At 39.0% G+C, this 15652-nt stretch overlaps 1 protein-coding gene across 2 annotated transcripts in view; it reads right to left on the reverse strand.

The window, feature by feature from the left end:
• ccdc102a (coiled-coil domain containing 102A) overlaps window positions 1-15652 on the reverse strand; it is a 277345-nt gene that overhangs the window by 188030 nt on the left and 73663 nt on the right. The window lies entirely within an intron of this gene.

The following is a 15652-nucleotide window of genomic DNA, read 5'->3' on the forward strand; positions in this document are numbered from 1 at the left end:
TGGTAACCACTAGGTTATCATATGCAGTATATGTAATACATTTTTATGAACCCATCTTGTATTGTCAATGCTGACAAACTGGGCAGCAAGAAATACAGATGGAGATTAACTGTAAGACAAAATGCCAAATCAATGTTGCTAACTGGGAATTCAAACTGTTAACATAAGGTGAAAGGGGTATCACTAATTTTTGTTTTTTTGAGGTCATAAAGACACAAAACACTCTCTTTTGAATATCCATTATCTTTCATGAAGATAGACCCATGACACCATCTTAAAAAGGTTCGACATGACTGATGTGACTGTGTGGACCACATCCCCAGCAACGAGAAGTCATGTATCGACAATCGGTAAATCAAAATGGCAGCACCTATGAATAAAACAAAATGATGTAATGGTAGAACAAAAATACTAAAATAATAAAATATATGTAAATAAAGACACTTAATGAGATCAAAATAATCAAATAGAATTGGTCTCTGAAAATCAAAATTCCCAGAAATGTCAAAGGGAATTCCAGAAAAAATGTATGAAACACATAATAAATACTTAATGATGTATAAACAGTAACACATACATTATATTGGTTTACGAAGCTTCATGACTTATCCCATAAGATTACATATTTCCATCAGCTCTTGCTTACTCCATTCTCTTGTTTACAACCCACAGTAATAATTATAGCACTACTAGTCATTTAGCCCGTTACAATAACGGGCACTAGAACAGTAGTGCATAAACATTAGTAGGAACAGTCTATATTAAATGGCAAGGGACTTTGACCTCATTCTTTTTGTTGGTCGTATTTTTCTTTCTTTCAGCCTTTCTTTTGTTGATGTTTACTTGATGAGCTGACCGTTCTTCGTGGGCTGCCGCCGTGAATTGTGTGTCTTTAATTTTCTGTGACAGTAATACTGTCTTGTACGGCTCTATTCAATAAGGGCGCGTAGATAATTTAGTTCAAATGGCTCTGGAATATGTGAAGAGCAACAGGTGCAGATCTTTATTTACGCGCGCCTTTATTCGCTGTGCCCAATTGAGGTCGTCCTTTTGAGGCTCGCCTTTTTGTGCGCGCCCTTATTGAAGGATACCGTCTTGTACGTCCGCTGGCTTGTACGTCCGTAATATACGTCCGTAATATACCTTTAATTTTCTCTGGCGGTAATACAGGCGTGCGCGACGGTAATATGCCTTTAATCTCCTCTGACAGTAATACTGGCTTGTATGTGGCTGTAATATGTGTCACTGTATTGTGTACCTTTAATTTCCTCTCGCAGTAATACTGGTTTGTATTTCCGTAAAACGCCTGTAACTTTCTGTGACAGTAATATCGCGCATAGCACCGTGCCCCGCGCATGCGCACTTCACCAGAAGACACCCACACACGGACACCTGGACGCACATAGGGATTTTATATATATAGATTACTGTCACATGTATCAAGTACAGTGAAATTTTTACTTGCATGTCCAAGAAACACACAACACACCATCACTCCGTGGTGCCATGATAAACAAGAAAACATTAATAAACAGAATAGAGGTACCATAACAAGAGAGGTCAATGGATTTCTTAAAAATTAATATTTTAAAAATTTAAAAATGAACACCAGCAAAACCAAGGAGCTGGTTATTGACTTTCGACACACCAAAGAACTGCTATGCCTGGACACTATTCAAGGAGTGGATTTAGAGGTGGTCCACTCTTACCAGTACTTGGGTGTCCACATTAATGACAGGTTGGACTGGTCTCTGAACACAGATGAACTATATAAGAAAGGGCAGAGCAGGCTCTTTTTCCTTAGGGGATTGCATTCCTTTAATGTGGGAAGTGACTTCCTTCTTCTATAACTCTGTGATGGTCAGTGTGATTTTTTTAAAGAGCTTCTGTAAAAAGCCAAATTTCCCCCTGTGCACAAATATCTATCTATCTATCTATCTATCTATCTATCTATCTATCTATCTATCTATCTATCTATCTATCTATCTATCTATCTATCTATCTATCTATCTATCTATCTATCTATCTATCTATCTATCTATCTATCTATCTATCTATCTATCTATCTATCTATCTATCTATCTTCTAATCTACTCATTTAATTTGAGGTCAATGGGAGTCAGATCCTATCACTGTAGCTCTAGGACTTAAAGTAGCCTAGATGGAGCTCTTTACAGATAAAGATTGTGTAAATGATTAAAGAGAAGTTTCAAACAATATTTTCAGAGTTTGTCCCCATGCTATTCACTTACACTGTCAAGCTCACAAGTTTCAGCTAATGGTCACAATGTTTTGCCAATCGATTAATCAATAACCTTATTAACCCTCAGGAAAAGTTTAAATGGTTTTTGTGTCCATAAAGCCTACCTATTAATTATTACAGCTATACAATATATTCACAGGTTTGCATGCAGAAATATTAATTAGTGACAGGAACTTCTTGAGTAAAGTAAGCTTTTGTATGTTAAAAAATAAAATCGGAATTATTTTAGCAGTAAGTAAGCTTTTGTATGATAAAAAATAAAAGCGGCATTATTTTAGCAGTAATTATATTCCCAGGTGTCTTTGTATGTATTGACATAAATCCTAATGGAGCTTTAAGATTTTCACTTAGCAAAATAATATTTTATTTGGAGAAATGCAATGATTTGCCCAACATTTCCTAGAGAGAATGTTTGCACCACATGTCTACCGCTGATCAGCATATCAGATACTTGCATATCAGATATTGCGGCTACACACTCATCATGGCTTTTAGTCCGAAAATGTGAAAGTACAAGTTTATCTTAACAAGTATGACAGAAGGTTAAACAAGCTTAGTGCTTAGAATAGCTATGTAATGTTACTGTGCATTCAGCTATTTTTGAGGGTTGTGGTGGCAATTTTATTTGGGTAATTGTTGAACACAAATCAAGTGGCTCATCTGTCCAGTCTTTTCTGAATCAGCATTTTGTTTAGTCCAGGTTTGCTGAACTCTGCAGACTCCACTAGCAACATATACAAGGCAAAAACCAAACCAGAAATGCATGCCCATATGTTAAAAGTCACATCTACCACCATGCATCATAAGCCAGGTTACTGTCATCATGTAATCTTATTTGCAAATCTTTAGTCTTTGGAGAAGAAACCAGAGTCTCTGAAGTAAAGAACACCATTGAAGAATCAAACCTGGGCCTAAGCAAAACAAAGTCGAAATACAACAATTTCACAATTTTACCACAACCTTCTGTGGCTTTGATAAGTCATGTCTGATTGTTAAATAGCCTTATGGCCTTTCAACCCTTTCCTTCTAGGTCCAGCTATACAGGCCATGATGAAAAGCATAAAGTTTGCATGATAATTATGGGGTACACTTTCTAAACCTACTTGCAAAATGCACTGCAGTTTTACCAGTATACTTGGAGAATTTGGATAACTAGCAATTTGCCAGTCTGATGAGATGCATTTTGTTCAGATTAATATACTGTAGGTACCTTACTAGAGCTAATGTAAATTTTGTTTTAAGTCAGTCCATAGTATATGTAGTTTTGATCTTGCATTTTTTGGGGGACAAAATCCTGAGAATGATGACCATGTCAGTTTAGCAGAAAGACTTGTCTGTTCCTTCATGATTATTATCACCCAGCCAAAGGGGATGCACAAACCAGTGTGTTTCTTCGTGTCGGTCCCAAGCCCGGATAAATGGGGAGGGTTACGTCAGGAAGGGCATCCAGTGTCAAATTTTGCTAGATCAATATACGGACAACAATACAATTTTCCATACAGGATCGGTCAAGCCCCGGGTTAACAACGACCGCCACCAGTTCTGTTAGCCAACAGGGTGCTGGTGGAAATTGGGTTACTGCTGGCCAAAGATGGAGAAGAAAAGGGGGGAGACATGTCCGGAGACAGGAGGAGAGGAGAAAGGTAAAGAGAGTGGAACTGAGGGTAGGAACTTTGAATGTTGGCAGTATGACTTGTAAGGGGAGAAAGTTAGCAGATATGCTGGAGAGAAGAAAGGTTGATATATTGTGCATGCAAGGGGAGTAAGGCCAAGTGGATCAGAGGTGGATTAAAATTGTTCTATCATGTTGTGGATGGGAGGAGAAATGGGGTAGGGGTTATTCAGAAGGAGCAGTATGTCAAGAGTGTTTTGGAGGTGAAAAGAGTGTCAGACAGAGTAACAATTATGAAGCTGGAAATTGGAGGTGTGATAATGAATGTTGTTAGTGCATATGTTGGGTGTGCGATGGATGAGAAAGAAGACTTCTGGACTGAGTTGGATGAAGTGATGAACAGTGTACCCAAGGGACAGAAAGTGGCGATTGGAGTGGATTTCAATGGACATATTGGTGAAGGGAAAAGAGGAGATGAGGAGGTGATGGGTAGGTATCGTGTCAAGGAGAGGAATGAAGAAGGTCAGATGATAGTGTATTTTGCGAAAAGGATGGACATGACTGTGGTGAATATGTAGTTTAAGAAGATGGAGGAACATAGGGTGACATACAAGAGTGGAGGATGATGCACACAGGTAGTTTACATCATATGCAGAAGAGTTGATCTGAGGGATATTGAAGACTGCAAAGTGGTGGCAGGGGAAAATGTAGTTAAGCAGCATAGGATGTTGGTCTGTAGGATGACACTGGAGATCAAGAAAAAGAAGAGAGTGAGGCCAGAGCCAAGGATCAAATGGTGGAAGTTGAAAAAGGAAGACTGAAAGGTTGAGTTTAGGGAGAAGGTGAAACAGGCACTGGGTGGCAGTGAAGAGTTACCAGACAGTTGGGCAACTACAGCAGATGTAGTAAGGGTGACAGCAAGAAGGATGCTTGGCGTGACATCTGGACAGAGGAAGGAGGAAAGGGAATCCTGGTGGTGGAATGGGGAAGTACAGGAGAGTATACAGAGGAAGAGGATGGCGAAGAAGAAGTGGGATAGTCAGAGAGATGCAGAAAGTGGACAAGAGTACAGGGAGATAAGGCACAAGGTGAAGAGAGAGGTTTGCGAAAAGGTATATGATCAGTTGTATGAGAGGCTGGACACTAAGGAGGGAGAAAAAGGACCTGTACAGATTGGCTAGACAGAGGGACCGAGCTGGGAAAGATGTGCAGCAGGTTAGGGTAATAATGGAAAAAAAGATGGTAATGTACTAACAAGCGAGGAGAGTGTGTTGAGCAGATGGAAAGAGTACTTTGAGAGGCTGATGAATGAAGAGAACGAGAGAGAGAGAAGGCTGGATGATGTGGAGATAGTGAATTAGGAAGTGCAACGGATTAGCAAGGAGGAAATAAGGTCAGCTAAGAAGAGGATGAAAAATGGAAAGTCTGTTCATCCTGACATACTGTACCTGTGGAAGCATGGAGGCGTTTAGGAGAGATGGCAGAGAGTTTTTAACCAGATTGTTTAATAGAATCCTAGAAAGTGAGAGGATTCCTGAGGAGTGGAGAAGAAGTGTACTGTTGCCGATATTTAAGAATAAGGGGGGGATATGCAGGACTGTAGTAAGTACAGGGGGATAAAATTGATGAGTCACAGCATGAAGTTATGGGAAAGAGAAGTGGAAGCTAGGTTAAGAAGTGAGGTGATGATTAGTGAGCAGCAGTATGATTTCATGCCATGAAAGAGCACCACAGATGCAATGTTTGCTCTGAGGATGTTGATGGAGAAGTATAGAGAAGGCCAGAAGGAGTTGCATTGCGTCTTTGTGGACCTGGAGGAAGCAAATGACAGGGTGCTTCGAGAGGAGCTGTGGTATTGTATGAAGAAGTCGGGAGTGGCAGAGAAGTACATAAGAATTGTACAGGATATGTATGAGGGAAGTATGACAGTAGTAAAGTCTACGGTAGGAGTGACGGATGCATTCAAGGTGGAGGTGGGATTGCATCAGGGATTGGCTCTGAGCCGTTTCTTATTTGCAATGGTAATGGACAGGTTGACAGATGAGATTAGACAGGAGTCCCCGTAGACTATGATGTTTGATGATGACATTGTGTTCTGTAGCAATAGTAGATAGCAGGTTGAGGAGACCCTGGAGAGAAGAGGAATAAAGGTCAGTAGGAACAAGACAGAATACATGTGTGTAAATGAGAGGGAGGTAAGTGGAATGGTGAGGATGCAAGGAGTAGAATTGGCAAAGGTGGATGAGTTTAAATACTTGGGATCATCAGTACAGAGTAATGGGGATTGTGGAAGAGAGCTGTAGTGTAGGCAGGGTGGAATGGGTAGAGAAAAGCATAAAGAATAATTTGTATATATAAGGCCATATATAAAATCACATCCAGTAAAAACCAAGATGCAGTGTTGGTTAAATATGGCCGGAATGCAGGGGGGAAACTCGTAGAATCTCGCTTCTCGCGAATGGGGCTTTTCCAGGTTGGTGGCACCCATAGGGGGAAAAAACAGCGAGTGGGCCGGAAAGCCAGAAAAAGTAGTTGAAAGAAGAAACAAAATGAAAGACAAGAGAAAGAAATGGGTCTTAAATATTCACTAAAGGCAACACCTCATTTGCATAAGCTATTCATAGTGATCCATGATTGGCTGGTTCCTTTTTAAAGCGCTATACGATTGGTCATCTGAAGGGATCTGAAACTAGCCAGTAATGGCACCGATTTCCCTATGTGACAGTTACCTTACAGTTACCTACATGATGGAGAGTGGGAACGTCTTTATTTAGTACCACTCCTGGAAACTCTACAATACTTTGAACAGACCTTGGTCCATTGGAGCGAACCCCACATACCAGGACCAGCATTCCCAAACATCTGTTTAATATTGAGCGGACAACCTCAGACGAGGAAGTCCATCAGATATCAAACTGACAGGAATAAGGCCATATATAAAATCGCAACCCAGTAAACACCAAGATGCAAGTTTATTTTCTGTATTTATTATCTTTGTATTTTAAGTATACTGTGCAATAAATGAATAAAGAAACAAAGTATATGCAGCATTTCAGTAGTGTATTTTGTTTTAGAAAAATTGTGACAGATGGGTATCAGCAAGAGTGAAAGGGAAGGTATACAGGAAGGTAGTGAGGCCAGCGATGTTATATGGGTTGGAGACGGTGGCACTGACCAGAAAGCAGGAGACAGAGCTGGAGGTAACAGAGTTAAAGATGCTAAGATTTGCACTGTGTGTGATGAGGATGGATAGGATTAGAAATGAGGACATTAGAGGGTCAGCTCAAGTTGGGAGACAAAGTCAGAGAGGCGAGATTGCACTGGTTTGGACATGTGCAGAGGAGAGATGCTGGGTATATTGGGAGAAGGATGTTAAGGATAGAGCTGTCAGGTAAGAGGAAAAGAGGAAGGCCTAAGAGAAGGTTTATGGATGTGGTAAGCATAGACATGCAGGTGGTGGGTGTAACAGAACAAGATACAGAGGACAGAAGGATATAGAAGATGATGATCTGCTGTGGCAACCCCTAATGGGAGCAGCCGAAAGAAGAAGAAGAAGAATTATTACTATTATGTATTATTTACATATTTGACTGACACCTTTATCCTAGCCGACATACAATATTTGAGATGCAATTGGTTACATTAATTTTGCTTTTCTTATTGGAGCATAGCCAAGTGATGTGACTTGTTCATGGTCACATATGGTCACACAACATCTCACCAGGGAGGTGTCCAGGAGGCATCCTGATCAGATGGCTTTCATCTCAGATTCTGCCAATGCCATATAACAACATGTATATAAAAATACCAGTGGTGTAGTGTTCTTTATATTGCTAAGAAAAGTTTTCTTTTTTTGGTGTTGGCCATATTCTACAATAAACTCTTATCAGTTTGGATAGCTCATTTGTAGTCAAGACATTTTCATTCTTTTAATTTCTGTGAACATGCACGGCTGCATTGTCCAGGGACAATTCTTGACTTTTTCCTGATACTGCTGAGATAGACTCTAGCCTACTGAGACCTGAATTGTACTAATTATATGAAACATGTTACAAATTAGAGGTTCACAGTATAATTACCATACTGGTGGGCTGAATGACTTGCTGGGGGGCAAGTGGTGAGTAAGACGAGGGACTGAACCAGCAGAACTGTATTTTCCACAATTTAGCTCTCACATGTGCAGACACAAAGGGTTTAAAAGGAATTATCATACATAAGTGGAAACATATATAAGATAATGCATAAGCTTAAATAAATACACATTTGTAAAAATGCTACAAGGAGAGACTGTGACCTTAGCAGGGGTAGGGGAAATCCATTTGGAAGTGTTATTGGGTAAAAGGATATGGCAGCTGTAGCAAAGAAAAATAATCAAAATTAAGGGGATCTTCTAAAGTGATAATAAAATTTTAACTTGCCTCTCAAAATGCCTCTAAAATGAAGTCGTGTTCATTGTAGAACCAGCTACTTAGGATGTCTGACCTCACAGCAGCATTTTTCAAGCCCTGGCTAAAATACAACAGACCTTACATTTTTTTTGTTTTTTTTCTTCTTTTTTTGCTAGACATTAATATGGTATCCACTTGAACCCCCAACCCTTTATACTCTCTTGTTTGCTCTATTCACAATATCTAATTTTGGTATCTCATTTTTGTTTATACCCACATTCATTTTAATTTTTCTCTCATGTTAATGATATGTTAGGTACCTAAAACAGGCACCAAATGTACTGCAGTTTTTATACTTCAAAGTATTTCCCAGTCCCTTTTATTGAGTTTATTAATATTGATCTGAAAATGCAGGAAGGAGCACCTTTTCATTATCAATGGCAACATACTGTCCTATAAAATTATCATATTTTAATATGATGGGAGTAATGTTTATAACCAGACCGTTTTAATCTGGAATTTAACATGGACACAAATTCTGCTACTCTGAAGTATACTTTTCAACAAGCCAACAAAAATTAATGACTGTGCTAACTTTTGGGGTGTAAAGTCCAGCGGCTTAGCTACTAAACCACTAGGTTTTTGTTCCTCACATTCACCAGTTAAACACATTCCACCCCATTCACTTCAGGCTTTCCAGCATTCACCTACTTGCCTTTGACTTCCAGATCAGCTTTCCATTACAATATCTTCTCCAACAATATGGCTTAATTTTGCTTCTGTCAGTATGAGATCACCTCTGTACCAGAGCACCCTTCACATCACTTATGCTGATCACATTCTTTGCTTCCTCACTATTAATAAGAGAACTCTGGTGACATCCCACTTTCACCTCAAAACTTTATGCTAACCCATCTATATCCCGGAGCACTATACATGAATCATTACCAAATTACATCATTGTAGACAATAACCTTTCATCCAAGCCCAGTTTCTCAATTCCCCACCTCCATAACTTCCTTTCCACTTATGTCTAAATGTACAAATGCATGATGAAGTTGTAATACTTTTCCCTTTTTTGTATCTTTTCCTAACAAATGAAGATGTTATTTATTTTTAATCTTCTTTTTTTAGCTTTGTGACACTATTGAAAAGAGGCTACTTTATTTTTATTGTTTAAATTGCTTCTCAATATTTAATGTAGGTGCAAAAATAACTATTTAAGTCAATCATTCTCCAACCCGCTACAGTATATCCTAACAAAGGGTCACAGGGGTCTGCTGGAGCCAATCCCAGCCAACACAGGGCGCAAGGCAGGAACCAATCCTTGGTCAGGGTGCCAGCCCACCACAGACTATTTAAGTGCATTTGTATTTTGATCATATCTTTGTACTTCTTATTTTGTTTATCTTGCTTTATATCTGCATACTTTTGTAACACTCTGGCAACACTGCATGTGTCAAGCCATAAATCAACCTTGAAATGAACTGAGCTAAATTATATGGAAGTCTTAGACTACTCATTGCCTCACACTAGCTGCTTATTTTTCTATGCACCTGAGCAGAGTATCCCTTCTGACCTTTATTCTTGTAAAGCAGAATGAAAGCAGGCCACAGCAATTATTTTTCCTGGTATCTTTGCTTGCCAAGGTGAAGGAAGCCTGCAGCACTGGATCTGTATCCACTCAGCCTGTATATCCTGTCAGTATTCACCTATGAGACAAGATCAGCACAGCTGCTATGGGTCAGGTTGCAACTCGGGGTTTCCAGTGATTCCCCATCCTGTCTTAGATAACCTTGGGTAGTGGGTGGAATAACTTTAAAATGAATTACAGATGACTCATTGAAGCCCACACATCTTTGGAGCACATTCAACTTATAGTTCCGCAAGCTAATCACCTGCTCACCTCAGCCCCAATGTGACCTTTACATTTATTACTGTAACATGGCAATCTTTTGTTAGTGGGGAAAACAAAATATTTTAAGGCAATCCTCCTTTTTGCATGGTTCCAAAGTACTGCATTAGAGCTGCCAATAAAAGCAAATAAATCCACTGTAATTTAATGTTGTATACAATAAAATGTGAAAACTTCGAAGGGTTGAATACTTTGTATAGGCACTGGTAAAAAGCCTTTTTCAACTAAAAAATTAAAACATTAAACTTGTAACTTCAAGGCAGACAGTTAAATTCAAGACAATGTTTTGGGATTTAAATTGGTAATGTTATTACAGACTGCCTAAACCGTGCAAGACAGTGAGGTGTAAAGTGGCTACACTGTGAATTGAAGGCCTTTTTGATTCCACTCTCATAACTCTTAGAAGACAAGGCCTTCAAGGGCAGCAGCTGGAATGGCTTGGTAATCAGCCAGAGATTAAGCTGGAATTTAAACTGGGAGTCTCTGTGTATCTAACCGCTAGGAACACTTAAATGTGGGGGCTCAGAGCATGCTCTGAAAAAAGACAATGATAAAACAGGTAATTCAGGAACTGTGTAAGGATCTACTCTGGCTTGAAAACCCATAATTTCTCAGTCACAATGAATAACATTAAGGTGACAGAAATAGCAAAACTCTAGGTATGTCATACAAAATCCCTTACAAGATAAAGAGGAACTACTGATAGTCATTTGGTCTGAATTAACTTGCCAACTTCTCACGTGATTTGTTAAACAAAATATCAGTCAGCACCTAAGGGTATTCAAAGCACTACCAACAACTCCAAACAGATGTAACTTGTACCTGATATTTACATTTATACATTCCACATTACAAATATGTTATTATATATGTCACAGTAACAACAGGCATTTGTATTTCTCATTTGATTAAAAATTGTAAAAGCTTGTATTAAGACTCCGCTGAGGCCTGTGCTACCTAATTTTTTTCCCAAGCTCTCATTGCATAGTCCTGAATTAGATCTATTAGCTCTTCTCTGGACTTATTAAAATGCTGTTGTACAGTTATATGTAACTAGACATTAAGCCCGTTACAATAATGGGTGCTAGAACAGTAGTGCATAAAGTGTGGCATGCAGCTGATAATCGTGCCTGTGTCGTCTCTCCAGCAAGTACTGTGCAGTTCCCTAGCAAGTATTTTAATCTGTGCTGGCGTGGAGCTGATTATTGTATGTGTGGCGTCTCCCCAGCAATGGATTTTATGTGCGCGAAAATAAATCTACTTTTAAAAGTCATCCTATTGTAATATCATGAAAATTCGTATATTTAGGAAAACCCCTTCAATGACTGACACTTTACACTTTACCGGGCCAAGCTTCTTAATTCGCAAATCTGACATCCTCCGAGTGAACACTTGCACAACAACAAACACTAATCCCACCTCTTTGGGGAAGCTGGGGGGTATTTTCCGTACGTCTCTTAAATCATCCGAGATCAGATGCCTGATCTTGGATGAGTTAATGCCGGTGAAACTCATCCGGGATAAGTCGGTTTTTCAAACGCAGCCACGTAGTAGATTAGTCTAGCTGGATCTAATCATCCGAGATGAATGCGCGTGCTCGCGCTGACTGAAAAGCCCATATATATTGAGTCTAGAAAACATGATCAGCAAGTCTTTGATAGGCTGTAACAAAATGATGAAAGAACGGGCGCATTTTTTTCAACACAAGCTCTGTGTGTGTGTGTGTGTGTGTGTGTGTGTGTGCGCGTGGGTGGGTGTGCGTGTGTGGTTGTTAGTTAGTTAGTTAGTTAGTTAGTTAGTTAGTTACTCGAAGGATTTCAAGATTTAATATGCACAAGGGGTAACACTGCAAAAGCAGCCCAAACCAGAAAAGACGTCTGGCAAAAAGTGGCAGACAAATTAAACGCGTGTGCATTATACTTACTGAAAGCAGCGTTTCATTTCCTATGTGTCAGATTAATTATTATTTAATATGTCATAATTCCAGATCAAACCTGAGCACAAGGAGAACACGGGAACAGGTTAAAGTGAAGTACAAGAATATACTTAAAACTGGTAAATATTGGTATATAACTATTTAAAGAATTGTTGACATAAAGAATCATATCTAATGTAAAGAACATTAATTTTAAAGCTAATAAGAAGGCAGACAAGCAAAAAACAGGTGGAGGTCCACGTGGTCCAGACCTAACCCCTGCAGAAGAGTTGGCTCTCCAGCAAAATGCTCATCGCCCTGTTTCTGAGGGCATTCCAGGGGGAAGCTCCTCCTCAGAACCAGTGGCAGAATGCAGTGGTCACTTCATTTCAGGTAAAAGATGGTCATTGCATATATTTGTTCTCAATGTGTGACATAGGTATGTTCCATATAGCCCTCTTTTTTTGTTGGGTGAGTTGCAGGGAATGTCATATCCCTAGGACCTGTGTCTGACCAACGAGATATTGACAAAGGTCAAATATTTGATGAAGACACTGTGTCTGATTATTCATAAGGAGGAGAGGTACATTTTCCAAATCAAACTCCACTCTGATCAGTCCCATGTGTCCCAATCACATTTGGAAATCCTGGGTAATGAGAACGTTAGGCTGATTTTGAGATTTTTTTATGGAGCTGTGGGTGTTTTTGCCTGTGTGTTGCCTACCTGCAATGGCATGAAACGCCTCTTTTATTGTCTGCACATGCAGGTGTCCAGGAAACACTATGAAAACCCGAAGGAAATATTTCAGAGCCAAACAGACTTTACGAATTGCCTGGCAAACTGCACTTTTAGATAGATTTTCCGCATCGCCTACAGTATATAAAAAAAGTGCCGCTTGCAAAAAACCTCAAAGCAATGCATACTGTCTGTGTGGTTGTGAGAGCCCAACTTCGCCAAGTTTGACTTCGAATATAAGGACCTAATAAATTTTTGAGGTACAATATTCCCCCTTGGCTAAAGGGGTATCTTTCGAAAAGAATTTCCTCCAGGAGCAATAAAGGATCTTGCCGATCGCGCAAAACCCTCTCTATATGAAATTCTCTTCTTATAATTTGCGTACCGATATCAATTAGTCGCTCATTCATGAACGGCGAAGTCATGACTGAATGAATTCCATGCACGGACACTGATTAAGTGTGTGAACTAATCCTTGTTTACATAGAACAAACCTGCTCCGAGCAGGTTTGAGGATTTGGATGTGTTGCTATGACAACACATCCAGCAAGAGTTTCAAAAAACCGACAGATCCAGGATCAGGCCAAAACGTCAACAATTACATCCAGCTAAACGAGTAATCCACGTACGAAAAATACCCCCCTGGTCTCCGCGTCTCAGTACCCGATTGTATTTTTCGTGCCTTATGTTTTACGTCTTACCTCATTTACCAAAATCCGATTGGATGTGCCATGCGATATTTTGTAGGTCCCTCCCTCTCTGTCTTGTGTGACGCGTCAGGCAGCCTTTGAAGCATCTCCTTTGAAGCATCGCACAGTGCCCCGCGCATGCGCACTTCACCAGAAGACACACACACACGGACACTGGACGCACACAGGGGTTTTATTAAAGAGGATAATATGAATATCTAAACCATGATAAGTATTCAAGCTGTGCCCCATAAATACTCTAAAACACAAAGCATACTATATATCTTAACATTCCATTAGTTTTTTAAGTTTCTTTAGGTCAATATCTGCTTGTAGATGGCAAAAACTACCATGCATGTTTCACAAGATGTACGTCATCGTACCAAAAATGTTGTACCTAAATTAAATTTAAGGAAAGGGATTTAAAAAAAAAAAAAAGGCCTTTTACCAGTGTCTACAGAAAGTATTCATCTACTTCATTTTTTTTTTTACATTTTATTGTATACAACATTAGATTACAGTGGAATTAATTTGCTTTTTAAAATACTGTTTTAATGTCAAAGTGATTGATTTGGAAAAAAAATACCCTTTTAATGCCAAACAGAAAGTTTTCAAAAAATAATTACAAATATAAAATTCAAAATAATAAATTGCACTGTACAAGTATTCATTCAACACACACAAATCATTACTAATGCAGTCAATTGGTTTTAGAAGTCACCTAATTAGTTCAATGGAGACCACCGTTACCAGTCTGAGGTTTTTAATTGGCCGTACTAAAAACGCACCTTATCTAAAAGGTCCAGCTTGTGGTGAGTTGGTATCATGGCCTGACCTACACAATGAACACAACACTCCAAGCAACTCAGTGAAAACTTGATTGAAAAGCATGAGGTAAGGGATGGAGACAAATTATCCATGTTACTGAAAATCCCTTGGAGTCCAGTTAAATCAATCATTAAGAAATGGCAAGAGTATGGCACAGCTGTAAATCTGCCAAGAGCTGTTCAGTCACAAAACTAATTCTCCAAGAAGACTAATGAGGGAGCCCACAAAGAGACCTATGATAACTCTGAAGGGAGTTTTATTTTTACAAAACATTGGATCACAGTGAATTTTATTTGGTTTTCTTGGCATGGATAAAAACAAAATTACTCTTTAATGTTAAATTGAAAACAAAAATCTCTGCAAAGTGATCTGAATTAATTACAAATGTAAAATACAAAATAATAGATCTCATAAATATTTACCCTCTTTAACATGACACACCTAAATCATCACTGTTGCAGCCAATTCGGCTTAGAAGTTACATAATTAGTTCAATGGAGATCACCTTGCTGGAGTTTCAGTTGAGTGTATTATAAATGCACCTGCAACTGGAAGGTCAACCTTGTGGTGAGTCAGTATCATGGCCTAATCTGCACAATGAAGGCAAAAAGAACACTCCAAGCAGCTCATTGAAATGGTGACAAAAAGCACAAGTCAGAGGATGGAGACAAGAAAATATCCAAGTCAATGATTATCCCTTGGAGTCCAGTTAAAATCAATCATTAGGAAATTAACAGAAGCCCAAAGCAAGCTGTCCACAAAAAGAGATGAATCACAAGCTACAGTGGATAAGACTGGAGAGACTGTGCATATAACAACTATTGCCTGGGTGCTTCACCAGGCACAGTCTAATAGCAGAGTGACAACGAGAAAGCCATGTGTTTTTTTGTTTTTTTTAAAAAAAGGGTTCTATGATCTGATGAGATTAAAATTGAGTTTTTTAGCCACCAGAATAATCATTGTGCTTGACACAAGCCAATATTCTAAATCATGGTTGTCTTGTCTCTGAGATTCAGCTTTATGTAATTTTTAACAAATTTAGCAGTGTATTTTGCATTTTTACTTAATGGCATCATTGCAGTGCTATTTTTGGACTTTTTCCTCATGATTGCGGCCATGTTGTTGATGGCAGCATTGTCATTGCCAGTCATGTGTCTTATTACACAGGATGTCATTATGTACAGTATATCTATTTAAAATGGTGCTTTAGTTTACTGACATCCTAGTTTGTGGAATTAAACTCTAAAAGCTCAGATCTATGTTTGTGCTCGTAAAATGCCAAAATGGGACTCTACTCTGTTGGGCC

This window comes from Erpetoichthys calabaricus, chromosome 9 (assembly GCF_900747795.2).
Source record: "Erpetoichthys calabaricus chromosome 9, fErpCal1.3, whole genome shotgun sequence".
NCBI lineage: Eukaryota > Metazoa > Chordata > Cladistia > Polypteriformes > Polypteridae > Erpetoichthys > Erpetoichthys calabaricus.